The 8,791-nt window shown below is 40.2% G+C and overlaps 1 long non-coding RNA gene across 1 annotated transcript in view; it reads left to right on the plus strand.

Annotated features, from left to right (window-relative positions):
* Positions 1-1,909, plus strand: part of LOC116687445 (uncharacterized) — a 20,733-nt gene extending 18,824 nt beyond the window's left edge. Inside the window, exon 3 of the long non-coding RNA XR_004331546.1 lies at positions 1,777-1,909. This is a non-coding gene — a long non-coding RNA (uncharacterized LOC116687445). The remainder of the gene's footprint in view (positions 1-1,776) is intronic.
* Positions 1,910-8,791: the final 6,882 nt, after the last annotated feature.

The following is an 8,791-nucleotide window of genomic DNA, read 5'->3' on the forward strand; positions in this document are numbered from 1 at the left end:
AGCCATTGTCAAAGTCTATCCTTGTAAAAACAGCCCCAGGTGCTGATGTGTTAAGAATAACTATCACCAAGCTAAACGTACCAGCTGGGCACAGGTTTTGTATACAATAATACAATCTGCATTGACGTGTTGTCAGGTACATGGGCAGTGCCTACCATCTTTACCATCCAACCCTGATGCCATGTCTGCAGTTGGATCCTGCTTTCTGTTGACTGATACCAGAACAATGACACTACCAATAAAAAGTGGTTCAAAATCACTTGTATTCACACATATTTCAACTAATTACACAGTCTCCATGTTTAGTAATCATACAGCAACCTGCCATGTTATTTGAATTCTTCCCCTGCTGTACCAGTTGTGTCAATCATTCCCCACACCTCATAACATCTTGTCACCTGTGCTGTGGGTTGTGATATGGAAGAGTTCATTTCAAACACGGCCTCCTGACACTTCACAGTGACAGTAAATATGTGCATACAAAGAGTAGGAATGATATAGTCATATTTCATACATAATGTGTGAACAAAATCGGGCTTTTTTACACAGAGGTACAAAGTGACACAAACAAAAATAAACAATATATGCAGTAATTAGCAGAGAAATTGTGTCGGAAGCAAAGCATGTGTCAGTTTAACACCAATTTACTCTCTGGTCCACTTCCCAAACTCTTCTATATAATAAAGTCACTGAACCCTGAGTCAAAATAACACCACTCCTGACACTTTTCCTTTTTGCTAATCGTCACAGCTTCACACTTCTACAAATGGTCTTTTGAGATTTGTTGTAACATGCAAAGTATTGCCAATACATTATCATTTCATGAAAAACTGCAGGGAAGATAAGCTTATTTATTAATTAAAAGAAATTAAATTTTCTGAAGAAAATACAGGAGTGCACACATTAACAGGGTCACCTACTGTGGTTCAAGTGTTGTCAAGAAGGACAAGAAAAGAGATAATGAATGTGTATTTGTATTTTAGCCCCGCTCCCAATCTGACGTCGGAAAGCTATCATGGGACTGGGAGGGCGTTTCCAAAGCTTTGTGAGCTGTGTGACTGTCCGACCTGAAGACGCACAGGCAGATTTAGGGCTCTATCTTGCACCCAGCGCAGCGCAAGGCCTGACGCAAGTGTCTTTGCTAAATTAAGACCGAGACAATTGTCAATTTTCCATCCAGCGCCCACGTCGTTTGAATCCCAAATACACCTGCGCCCATCTTTGCGCCCATGGGCGAGCTGGTCTTACAGGGAGGTGTGTTCAGGTGAATTCTTGGCGTACTGCTAAGTGATAGCGCAATTGACCAACAAAAACCTTGTTCAAAATCAATAGCGCAGCATTTCATTGTTATTTTAACAGCGAATTAGTAAAATGTGCCTAGGCTTATGCACAGCGTGCGCACACTATGCTTGTTACACACACACACACTGGGAAGCGCTGCAGCACACACACCTGCAAAAGATTACAAATAAAAATATGACGGTGCAAATCCACCATCATCATAGCAATATGCCAAGGTAGAGACGCGCCTGGCTTTTAAAGGGAATGGGAGATGACACTCGAGGATTGATTGGTTTATCACATGTTACACCCAAAACACGCCTATGAATTAATGAAGACACCAAGTTCAAGCCTTTTAAAGCATGCACCTAGCGCATGGTAACTGTTTCATTGTTTTTTCATACAATCGCCCTGCAAACACAAGCAAGACAAAACACAAGCAAATTAAGAAAACAACTTCAGTAATTTGATATGCAACATATGCGCAGCATTCAGCAAACGCACTGCAAATACACACCACACAGCCAAATACATAAACGCACTGCAAATATAGAAGCAATGCAAAAATCAAAAGCACACTAACCCCGAAAGAAAACGCAGCCAAAAAAAACACTTCATCCAGATTACACAACGGAAGATCTCCAGGTCTCTAGGGGGAGCTCTAAGTCAAACATCTTGACTTTTGACCCCGGAAGTTTGGAGCATAGACTATATACATATATATATATTGATTAATATTAACGGTCTATGGTTTGGAGCTGTTTTCTTAATTTGCTAGTGTTTTCTTAAGTTGCAGGGTGTTTGCTCTTGTCGGCCACCGTACTTTCACCTTTATGAAAAGCAGCATGTAGGCCACAAACGGCTAAGACTAAAGATGACTGGGGTCTAACAACTGATAGTTTATAATAATAATTTTTATTTTAATAATAATTTGTTCAAGCCCCTTTGTAGATCAGTGTGTAAGCATCTAGTCTGTTTTAATGTTTACCTTTGTGTTACCATGTGTACAATAAACAAGACAAACAAGAGGTATTTTGATTACCATAAAGCTCAAAGTGAAAACCACCACACATAATCATTATTTAAACAGAACTCTTACGTGTGGCACACTTTTACAAGGGCAACAACTGTATTTTACGCTGCGAACACTGCTATTTTTAGCCCCAAGACACTTTGATTTTCTCCTCCTTTCACTCTTTTTCATAGCAGGAATTAATGTGCTGTCAAGGTATGTGTAATGCCTGGTGTAATTACAGTGGAAGCTCTTGGTGGTTGGCCTGTACATGTTGACACACACACACACACACACACACACACACACACACGCACAATGCAGAGTGAGAGCAGTGCTTACAGCTGGAAACCCGATGCTGTCTGTCTGATGGGGCAAAAGGTCTCACGTCATGTTAATCACACATTTGCAGTTTGCTGCTAGACGAAGGTGTTGATTAAACACAGTGGCAAAAGAAAAAGAGAGCTGTAGCTCTGACTGAGGATTTTTATGGTGAGTACATTTTATGGTAAAAAATCCCGTAAATCCCTCTTGAAGGGTTGAGATGCTCACATTTACCCACTCAACCAACTGCCTGTTGGGTGCATTAAACACATTTGAGCTTTGCAAAGAGATACAGCGGACATCAGATATACAGTATTAAGTCCAATGTAGGCGCTATGTGCACCATATGCACTAAAAGTTGCTGTTGAGTTTGTCCTTCACTCTCTTGCACTCTATGTGTAATATACAGTTACCTAAACTTCACTCAAACATCAATAACCAAAAAAACAACAACCATCCCTTATCGTAATCTGATCTTTAAAGATAGTAGCAAATGCCACTGCTTCTCAGAAATCGGACAAGCCAGCATCTGGTTTGTATCTGCTGCCATGGGAAACAGCACAAACAGAGAAACAGGGACCGGGTCCATTACATTTTCATCCAATTTTAGGTCCCAGAGCTTCAAGTTTAATCCATAAGGTCTGCACATGTCTTGTTTTCTTGCAGGGTGAGGTAGACATGTTTCCAGTAAAACACTGAGAGATGATGCAGCTGTAGGAGTTTGAGCTGCAATGAACAGAAATCCTGCAGGATTGGGTGTAAAAACTGTTGATTAGTTATTGATGTAACCATTAACAATATAACATCTCAGATTTACAGCCACAGATAATTTGTAACAAAGCTGATGATTACTAGCCCACTAAAGTGTTTTGTCACATGCAGGTCGAGAAGTAGAAGAAAATCCTGACAGGGTGAGATGTGATTATTTTCCTCTGCACTGCCACTGCCTCGTGTGTTCTTGACCAGAGGCCATGTGACAGCAGATCTCAGCAAGCATGCAGGCAGCGGAGAGCAACTGCATAGACAGCAATGCAAAGGAGCATGCACGCACAATTAGGCATCCATTCATGTGTATGCTGATGTATCTCTCCATGCATGAGCGTGAACATACTCCTATAGCAATAGTGTATGTGTATGTGCAGACAAAATTGGTGCATGTACTAGGAAAAACAACTAATTGAGAGCATACACAGACATGCATGCACATTCACACTCCCTCATTCTATCTCCCTTGTCGCTTTCACTAACTAAAGGCCAGTGATGTGTGAAACTAAGATGTGCAGCTCTAATGAATGAATATCTCTCAGCATAGTGTGTGTGTGTGTGTGTGTGTGTGTGCGCGCGCGTGCGCTTGCATATGTGTATGCATGTCTTGAGTGGAATTAATACTCCCTTTGATCCCCTCTTGCGGATCACTCTGTACTGTGGAGACAGAGAGAGAGAGAGAGAGAGAGAGAAAGAGAGAGAGAGAGAGAAAGATTGCAGAAGAGGGGGTGTTAGCAAATCCTTTTCATTCAGCAGCTAGCTACTGTTTGATATATCATTCAACAAAAAACGAGTCTTGGCGGAGCAAAGGAAGGGGTGAGGAGAATGAGGGGGTGAAGGCAGAAAAGTGGAGCTGACAGAGATGAAACGAGGCGGTAGACAAATTTGGATGAAAAAAGATGTGAAAGAGGCAAATAAATGAGGGAGGAAAGAGAGAGAGAATGAGAGAGGAAAGAGGCCACTGCAAAGGATAATTAGAATCTAGATTATCTACATTTCCTCTCCACTGATTAACTATGAATGGAGCTCTGCATTGCAGTTCAGCAAGGCAAATGTGGAGCACTCACTCTGTGTGTGTGTGTGTGTGTGTGTGTGTGTGTGTGTGTGTGTGTGTGTGTGTGTGTGTGTGTGTGGGTGTGTGTGTGTGTGCACGAGTGTATGTGCATGCCTCAGTCTGGCCTCCATTGTGTACCTGAACACACAAACGTGGTCGAGCAGAATCGCTGGCTGTGTCCAAACATCCTGAGTGAAACACAGTGATCTGTGAAAAGTCCCATGATTGGTTGTTCTGCTCTAATGAGCACACACTCCAGTAGTCAGTACTGAAGCACTAGTAGCTCATATTAAGAAAGAGAAGAGGGAGAAAGAAAAAAGAATAAAGTTGGATTTTACAAATAAAGAGTTTGTACTATCGTCTCTTTTTCTTTTTTTCAAGGCAGTAACGGCAACAGTACAAACTTGAAAGAGAAATAAAGTACAAAAGGGTTTGTGTTGCCATTTCTCATAGTGTTTTTTTTGCAGTTTTTTTTTTTTACTTTATAAGAATTACAGTCACTTAAGTCTCACATTTCCAGACCTATCTCCACAGCGTTTGGAATCAGGTCTGGTCACACCACAGATACATTCTGGGATATGTATTTTTTTTTTCTTTTAAAGGATCCGGGTCCTTGGCATTTTTTTAGACCAAACACAGTTGTCTTTAATGGAGCTCAGCTCCGGATGCAGAGACGGTGGTTCTGCAAAACGATCTTGGAAAGAAACTTGTTTCTGTTGACCATTTGCACCCAGCAAGAGAAAACACCACATACAATATTAAATGAAGCTAGCTTTTCACACTATACAGTAATGTCAGCTATTAAATTAGCTGGAAACATGCAGTACATAATTTGCTTTTACCAGTGTATCACCGTGGGTACTTTATCCACAACAATCCTTACCAATCTGTCCCAAAACATCCCAGTTCGATAGTAAATGCAGTAAACATATTCCTTGTAAACCTTAACAATTATTTCATCAAGCAGGCCTGCCTTGTTGCACAATCCAATTATTCTTCAAAACTTGACATTTTCAGCGTGTAGCTTGAAGTTTGTTGCTGTTTCCTGTAGCAAAGGGAGTTCGAGAACGGCAACACACAGAGAGAGGAAAGTGAGAGACCTGATGTGGGCCCTGTTTTTATATCCAATATTGAATACAAATCAAAGAATATGCATTGAGTACAGAATAAAATGCTGAGAATGAGCAATCTGCAGTTTCACTGAAGTGGCCGTGTTCACTTGCACTTGCATGACTTCATCTTTGAGAAAGGCATAGGCAACTGGCAGGTTCTCCATCCTCGCCTCACTGTGCACTGGGGTGTGTGGGGCCCAGAGTAGCTTTCAAATTGTGAAAAACAACACGGTTGGGGCCCAGTTACACCTGCTGTCAAAAGAAGACATATAGTTTTTTTTCATAGGACAACTGGGACAGACCTCCTCCTGGCCATAGAGGCGAATTTGCAGGCCGGAGGAATTGGTCGTCCAAACACAGGACAGAGATTTTGTTGTCCTGGTATTCTGTCCTGTGAGTGTCCTGAGTTTGTGGTCATCATACTCTGTTTTGCAACTCGGTGGTCCTGGTACCATGCACAGGTACTGTGTGGTCCTGGAACTCTGTGCTTACGTTGAAGTCCCCTTTCTGGTGTCCCCCATGGGGCCTTGTTCTGGAAAAAAATGTCAACGGCGAGGGACAAACAATTTTTTAACACTGTTTGAATTGAGCCTTGAATTACACATACTGTACGGTGTTTATCAGATTAAAATATATTTTTGCCAATTTACGAAACTTGCAGTTTGCTGTAGGTTTGTTGCAGTACTATTTAGTTTTGTATGAAACCGCACAGTGAACTACATTGCTTGTTTTGCATCACCTTGCTTGCTAAGCTAGGTAACTTAGCTTTCTTCCATGAATAATGTAACATTATCTTAACTGACTCTTACTCCTGGTCTTATTCCAGCAGGGAAGTGAAAGAACAAGCAAGACACTTTGCTCATGTGAGTAGGTAGGAAACAAACTTGCAATTGTAGCTTCTTGAGCAACTTTGGGGTGTGTAGTCTTTCTAATTACGCTTTTTCACAGTCTTACTGTGAAGATATTCATAGTCTCATTGTGAGATAACTCTCTCTTTACTTCACACATTCCAAATATTGCACTATTTTGCTACTTGAACATGGTTTACTTCATATTTAATGTTGTACAGATTTTATTTTGTTATATACACTATGTATGTGGGTTGTAAATTTCATTCTACATTTGCATATACACACATTGTTTTCCTTACTCTAAGTATATTTTTTTAGTAGGTGTTCTAGTATTTTGATATTTGGTTATCTTGTTTTATTTTATCTTTTTTTTATCTTGTTTTTTGTATATTGTATTTTCTGTAAGTAAGTGAGTATGTGTGTATATCCTTGTAACTTGCTGGTCTAACAGAGTGATTTCCCAGATTGGGATTAATAAAGTCCATCTAATTACTGATCTATCTATCTAGCTATCTATATATCTATCCATCTATCTATCACACTTCAACAGTTTTCCAACAATCTGCAACTTATTTATCTTTATGTGTAATTCATGGTAAAATTCATAAGCGATCAAAAACATTTGTCCCTCACCATTAACTACTACTACTATATATTTCCAAAATAAGTTCTCATGGTGGTTCACCGGAAGTGGGGGGAATTTTCCTCTCTATTGTATACCAAAAAAAAAAACAGGCCTTCACAGTTTTTTTGCAGAAGGCATATATCTTGTCTAACATTATTGATGAGGAGTCTAATGCTTTTTGAAAGTGAAACACAATCTGTTGTTTCAGTCAGGGCTCTTCTGTAGAGCAGGCCTATGTGCTTCAGATCCCATGAGGGGCCGGTCCATAACTCAGTCGGTGAGCCAAAGCCTCCACAAACTATTGATTCTCTGGTGCACTTTAGATGTAACCCAACTCGCGGCCCCCATCAATCCTTTCAGCCCCCTCTGCATCCCGCTGCAGCATCCAAAACTACCTTCTAGGGTACCGGGTCCAACTGGAAATTATTGATCCTGGCATGGGCCATCTGATTATGATGTGTTTTATGACTCTCTGGATAGGATCTTTATTGTTTTAGCGGCCGCATCTGGTTTCTGATGATGGACTTGATGAGGTCATTGTTAGTTGGAGAGGAGAGGAGAGGGAGGCAGAAGGGGAGAGAAAAGCACAGAGAACAATAGAGAAAAAGACACAGAGTGATGTGTTAAAGGGGAGAGTTTAATCGATACTCTAAAGCATGACATCATCATTTAGCCAGTCTGGAGGGACATCAGGCGCTCTGCCAGTAACCGACAAAAACCAAACCCCAGCCATGAATCATTAATGTCATCCGCTCATCCATCCCTCTAAGTTGGTTCAGTCCAGTCTGAGGGCACCTTCAACACAACAACAACAACAACAACAACAACAACAACAGATTTCAAACGCTGCCGTTGTTGGGTTGAACTCATTAAGAGAAATGGAGCTGTACAGCTGTACACTACTACTAATACTACTACTACTGTACTATGATTGGGTTTTAAAGATAGCGTTTTTTGCAATTTTTCATTAGTCTATCTTGTGATGTATAATTTTGTGTTATTGTTTTAGATTATTTTCTTTTTGTGACATTTGATTGCATTTTTTTCATCAGTATCATATGTAGTAGCAGTCGTGGGCATAAATCTCAGTCTCAACAGTTGGGTGGAAACAATAAACATAAAAACTTCTGAAGAGCAATTTTTGAAGGGGAAAACATATAATACAGCCATAAATCATACTTGTAGAGGAAAGGAAAGGAAGGAAAGCCTTAATACTATCAGTAGTGAATCATGGAGACTGTACCACCATCCTTCTTTTCAGTGTTTCTCTTGATTCAATAAAAATGAATAAATTGACCAAAATATTCTACTTTAAAACCATTTATTTCTTTTTAAGTTTACAATCAAGCCACAAAAATACCTCAAAACATAATGACTTATTTTGAAAAGGTGAAAAGACATACAATGCTTTTGTACACTTGTTAAATTAGCTGATCATGATGTAAATCCGTGAGCCATTGGTAAAGCCCATCTACAACCCTGACAGCCATGCACCTCCAAAAATATTAACTAAGCTCAACACACTTACCTGAGACTACACCTGACTCTTCCTGGTCTCCCAGTTCCTGAGTTCTTGCTGTCTCCTTTCCCTGTGACATAGTGACGTTAGTCTTTCCATCAGCACCCATGCTTATTATGATGTAACCAAATTGTCTTGATATGAGGACTTATTGTACTGACTTGGCATTTTGGTATATTGAAAAAGGATCTTATGTCTGAATTTCACACATGTATGATCTATTTTCTTTTCTCTGTCATTTTATCTGG

The sequence above is a fragment of the Etheostoma spectabile genome, chromosome 4 (assembly GCF_008692095.1).
Source record: "Etheostoma spectabile isolate EspeVRDwgs_2016 chromosome 4, UIUC_Espe_1.0, whole genome shotgun sequence".
Lineage (NCBI taxonomy): Eukaryota > Metazoa > Chordata > Actinopteri > Perciformes > Percidae > Etheostoma > Etheostoma spectabile.